The sequence below is a fragment of the Megascapheus bottae genome, chromosome 2 (assembly GCF_031878675.1).
Source record: "Megascapheus bottae isolate mThoBot1 chromosome 2, mThoBot2.hap1, whole genome shotgun sequence".
Lineage (NCBI taxonomy): Eukaryota > Metazoa > Chordata > Mammalia > Rodentia > Geomyidae > Megascapheus > Megascapheus bottae.
In genome coordinates this window covers 76,067,559-76,073,558 of record NC_143510.1, presented here as the reverse complement: position 1 = coordinate 76,073,558, position 6,000 = coordinate 76,067,559, and the positions used below count along the sequence as shown (strand labels likewise).

At 38.5% G+C, this 6,000-nt stretch overlaps 1 long non-coding RNA gene across 1 annotated transcript in view; it reads left to right on the top strand.

Annotated features, from left to right (window-relative positions):
• Positions 1-688: 688 nt before the first annotated feature.
• LOC150067338 (uncharacterized) overlaps positions 689-6,000 on the top strand; it is a 137,832-nt gene continuing 132,520 nt past the window's right edge. Inside the window, exons 1-2 of the long non-coding RNA XR_016539559.1 lie at positions 689-782; positions 4,729-4,845. This is a non-coding gene — a long non-coding RNA (uncharacterized LOC150067338). The remainder of the gene's footprint in view (positions 783-4,728; positions 4,846-6,000) is intronic.

Sequence of the window (6,000 nt, the reverse complement as noted above, 5' to 3'; positions counted from 1 at the left end):
GAGAGGTAGGAGCCGAGATGAAAGGTAGAGAGTTTACATAGAAGAAAGCACTTCTAGAACACTACATTGAAAATATTGATAATTTAGTAATATGTGGTTATTACAATAACCATTGCTTTGGTTTAATTGTTAGAGTTGAGTTGTTGATCAAATTGAAATATCAAGCATTTGTACTTGCCTGAGAGATTAAGTCATGAAAATTTTCCTTTATTAAGTTATTATAAACAAGCTGTTTTCCTGTTACTGCAAAATTAAAAAAAAATAAGATTGTGAATGCCTTCCCGAATTTTATTTCATTTATATCTGGTTTCAAGGGAGCTTTCCAGTAAAATAGATAAATTATTGTAATTTAGCATTGTTCCTGAGCCAAAATTCAGATTCCTGGCCTAAGACAGCTTAAAGAAAACACATAATGAATGAGGAAAAACTCCAAATAATCAACAAACATTGCCCTTTCCTTTACAGAAGTTTGGAGCAGCTCATCCTGAGCCACTCTCCTTAACGAGATCCTGCATTTCTTCCTCTCCAGCTGTGGGGTACCAAGCACTTGCTGTCACTCCACCTCTCATAAGGTCACTGGCATTTCACAATTGCTGTCAAGACAGCAGGGAGTCTATGTGACCTCAGCCCTGTCATCTCAGCCCCACCATAGAGCACAGATATAGGCATACCCTGTAACTGTGCTTAGAATTTGTGCAGAATGGGTTGTCACCAGGACTTGGTTTCTGTCCTTCCTTTTAGGATGACAGAAAAACTCACTCTGAAGAATGAATAGGACACAGGTACAATGGAGAATGTTGGAGGGCTATAAATTTGTTCCCATTGTTAACTTTTCATATCTTTATATATTTAAGGAATTCACATGCGCAGCTAAGAATGTACACATTACCACTGTAAAAAATGTTACATGTTTATGTGTTTCCAGTAATGACTGTGTAAACTAAAATAACATTAATAACTAGTTGAAATACTTTACCTTGGAAATTCACAAGAAGATTTTTTGTTTTTCTCTGGACCTGGGGCTTGAACTCAGAGCCTAGGCACTGTCTCTGAACTTCTTTTGCTCAAGACTAGTGCTCTGCCACTTGAGCCACAGTGCCATTTATGACCTTTTTGTAGTAGTTTATTGAAGATGTAAGTCTCATAGACTTTCCTGCCCGGACTGGCTTTCAACTGTGATCCTCAGATTTCAGCCTCCTGAGAAGCTAGGGTTACAGGTGTGAGCCACCAGTGCTGGGCTCACAGGAAAACTTTTGTTGTTGTTGTTGCACATGGGGCTTGAACTCTGGACCTGGGCTCTGTCCCTGAGCTCTTTAGTTCAAGGCTAGTGCTCTATCACTTGAGCCACAGCACCACTTCTGCTTTTCTGGTGGTTAACTGGAGATTAGTCTCATGAACTTTATGTGTCGGGCTGGTTTTGAACCACGATCCTCAGATCTCAGTCTCCTGAGTAGGTAGGATTACAGGCATGAGCCACTGGCACCTGGGTAGGAAAACTTTGAAGAGAAGGAGGTATTCTCTTCAATGGCAGTTGGAAACTCAGTAATCTCTTAGCTATTGGCAGCCATTTGTAAGGACTGAGCCTTCACTATGTGCCAGGATTTGTCCTTACAACCCCATGACATAGCGAGCACTATGATTTTCATTTGGAGAGCCTTTTTCTCCTCTCCAAATGCCCTAAAGGGCTTTAGAACAGCTTTGCTGGGATGGCTCACTTGCACCAAGATGAAGAAATGCTTTTACTGAGTATAATTAAAGCACAGATACACCCATCCCCATTTATGCACACTGAGTACAATTGAATTTTTGTATTTCAGGCATTAGTACACTGAGATTTGCTGGCACTGTGGTTATATTGAGCAGATGAACTCATTACAGAGGTTTGTACCCTTTTGGCACAAGGAATAAGAGAGGTAATAGTCTAGGACATAGAGCAGGAATCCTTTGGAGATATACTTACAGAAGCATGAGATTTATGATGTGAGTCATCTGAGCAAAGAAGACCAACACTGGAGATGGATGCTGGAAAATTTCCATACTGATGAGAGCAGTTTCTTTCTGTGGTCAAGATTGGAAGGCTGTGTGCTGATTTCAAGGATCTTGCCACAAGTATTCAAATATTGTTTGAAATCTTTTACAGAGGCTGATTAATATTCTTTTCAAGTGATTGCCACTGGCAACAGACCATTGCCCTTTTAAAACAAATTTCATGTGTAATAGGAAGAAATAATTAGAACTGAATGTGAAGAAGTATATGAACAATGTTATAATTACACAAGGTGTGGCTAAAATAATAAGAATCAGTTTAATTGTGTATTGTGTAAACTCATTGTTCTGAAGGCAATTTCCCCAAAGTAAATATTACGAAAGCAATAAAACGTGTATGTAAGTGTGCAGCACTGGGTTTGTGTTTCCTTTAGGTGACCATTCCAGCACACAGACTTCCTAATAGGAAATAGAAATGCCTTAAAAGGACTCAAAGGAAATCAAGAGGTCAGCATTCTTGGTTCAGAGATCATTTTACCATAATGTATGTCTCTTCTATACCCCACCTGTAACCCTTAGCTTTGAAGCCTTAAAGTTGAAAAAGTATTTAGAAAGGATGAGAAAACTTATGTTTTCAGAGCAAGAAATAATTTGAGGACTTTTCTGGGTATTTTCCAATATGAGGAACAACTTGTCCCCCCACCCCACCCCTCCATGATAAAAGAAGAACAAGATACTTTAAGCTTCGTTACTGCAGGTTCATAGTTATTATTGCTATTGAACTGAAAACTTCAGTGGATATTTTGTAATTTTGAGTGGTAATTAAAAGTCACATTTCAGACTAGACTTGGGTTTTGCTTCATGGCAGAGAAAAGTTTAGTCCTTGAAGTTGGCAGACTAGTGCAAGTCCTTTCTATATGATTGTTATTACTAGTTTTTGTTTCCTTAAAAAAATATTTTATTGTAAAGGTGATGTAACGAGGGGTTACAGTTTCAATTCAGGTAATGAGTACATTTCCTTTTGAACAGTGTCATCCACTCCCTGTTCTTTCCCAGGTTTTCTCCTCCAGACTTCTCTCTCCTCAAAGTTGTATAGTTCGTTTCCAACATAGTGTCTAGTGGATTTCACTGTTAAATTGGTTCAGCCTTTGTCCAATTGTTTTTGTGCTTCCCTTTCCCCTCCCCAAATCAGATAAGCTTCTGTACACTGGGTACAGAAATCAAAAACATCAACAGAAAGGAATTGACTAAATAAAATAGGAAAGAAGAAAGAAAAAGAACTGTAAACAGTATAATTAATCATCTCCCATTTCTTGCAGTTCATATTGTATTTTGATAAGCATTTTTTTTGTCTGTTGTAGGGCTTAAACTCTGGGCCTGGGCACTGTCCCTGAGCTCTTCAGCTCAAGGCTACTGCCCTATCCACTGAGCCACAGCACTACTTCTGATTTTCTGGTGGTTAATTGGAGATAAGAGTCTCACAGACTTTAGTGTTGGGTTGGCTTTGAACCACAATCCTCAGATCTCAGCCTCCTGAGTAGCTAGGATTACAGGTGTGAGCAACCAGATTCAGCTAAGCATTATTTTTCTGTGATCTTATACACATAGCTATTGAGCCCTTGCGATCCACTCCTAAGAATATCCTCCTTTGTTCTTACTGTGTGCTTACACTGCTGTTTAATTAGTCATGTTCAGGTGTAATTATTTATTTTTTACTATCTATGGGGTTTATTTGTAGACTTATAGGCCCATTCCAATTATTACACATGAAGGAAACCATGCAAGCCTATGTTTCTTGGAGTCTGGCTTTTAGAATTCCATTGTATACAGCTAACATTCAGTAATACATCTCTCCATGTAGAGGGACCTCTACATTTTGCACACAAATCCAGGCTTTGGTACTATGGGCTCAAAAACGCCCCAAGGGATGTTAGCTTTTTAATATAAATTATCTGGTAAATGAATATTCATATAATACTAGTATAATATTATAGACCATGACAAACACCAGGAAAGAAACCTAAAGCAGTCTCTAAGAACAAAAAAAGGAGACCTGTTAGTTATATGTAAAGGTTTAACTGAGGATACAGTCTTTGAGTCAAAATCAGAGACTAGAATAGCAGTTGACTAGATAAAGAGTAAAAGGGACACGGATATGTGCTGAGGTCCTGAGGTAGCAAGAAGGGAAACAAAGGCCACTTAAGAGGGAATACATAAAGCAAAGAGAGAAGCAAATGTGAGAAGCAAGGAGGGTTGGTTTCCTCAGGACTTACAGGTCATGATAAAGGTTTTGAACTTTATTCACTAAAAGCTGTTAATGAGAGAGTAATTAGATGTCACTCTCGAGGTCATGTTGGGAAGTGGAAAATGGAGAAGACCCACCCAACAGTCTTTTGTAGGAGCAGATGGGAATTTCTGTAGTAGGAGATGATTCACAAATGTTAGTAGATTTATGGCTCTCAAAAGGCCAACTACCACAGGTTTACATTAACATGTGACCATCTACATTTACTTCCTCGCGGGACTGTACCTTGAATTGGTGGGAAAGACTAGCTAGCTACCAAGAATCTGCGCTCTTCTTTTCCTGTGTGTTTGCAGGAAGGGACAGTTGGCAGAGCCCTGGTCCTAGCCCTTTTTGCAATGGTATGTGACATGTGTCTTTCATGTCTTCTGAATCATGAAAGATGTGTGGGCATTTTGGTTGGGTATGTATTTGATGTGCTATTTTTCTACCTTTGCTAGTGGCTTTAGGAGCAATTTAGAAAATGACAGCATCACAAGACAGAAGAATCCATGATTCTTGGGTCAGGGAGGCAGCCAGGAGAGCCATCCGACTATGAACACCTGGATTGAATTCTGGTGATTATATGCTATATTTATTATCTTACATAACTGAATTTTATGGTTATTTGCTAGAGTAGTGAATCCACTTTGGCATACAAAAATAACATCTCCCACAAGCATATGCAATAAAATGCATGTGTTTGCTGGGGAAAAGTCCTTTTGGATTTCTTCCTGGAACCAAGGAACAACACTGTCTTACAGCCTACAAATTCTTGGTGTTATTTTGTAATGTGTATCTTATTCTGAGTTCTGCTTTCTCACAAATACTATCCTTTCAGAACATGGCTTCTAACCACACAGAAAGCAATTTTAATAAGGTATGAGAGAGACATATTTTGAATATATTTATTCATTCTAACCAATATTTATTGAATTTCTTTTAATGTGTTTTTAAAAGATATCTGGGACTTTTGTTTTAATCAACTATAATAAATACAATGACAAGTGCTTTTGAAGGATTGCTCATAGTTTCAGGAGGATGAGGCATGTTATGCCCTGTAAGGCTACATGGGGAAGCATCAGGATTGCTTAGGAAGCAGAGACAATAGGGCAATGCCTGAGCAATCGTCTTATTCCTGTTGTTACTGAAAAGGATGGTCAGGTAGACCACTGAGGAAGTCCTAGGTGGAGTAGTTTAGGTGGTTTGGGCAAGCTCTAGGCTGTCAGCCTGGCCTCTAGGGATGCAGTACCTGGCCATATAGTATTCTAGACTAAAGGAGTCTGATGAACGAAGGCAAGTAGGGTACAGATTCTATACTGATTGGCTTGCATATAAAAGGTGTGCCAAAGTCCAGGTTGTATGATATCTGAAGAATTAGCAAATTCATGCCCAGTCTGAGATGCTGCATAATTTAGATGGATAGAAAAACTGGATAGTCATAACAAAGAAAAAAACAAACACCACTCCCCCCCCCAATGAAAACCTAGGGTCTAAATAAGTATAAAGGTATTATACACTTAAATAATATCCAATAGATGCTTTTTATTCTATTGTCTCATACCTCACATGTAATCATTCTGGTTACTTCACATTTCTATTAATATTCTGATATGCACACATAAATGAGATTCTCCAAGATTAAGATGCATTTATGAATAATTCAGATTATTACATAGGTTCTTCAGTTATCTGAGTTTAAATCTTGAGGTTTCGAGTTTAAGCCAGGCATA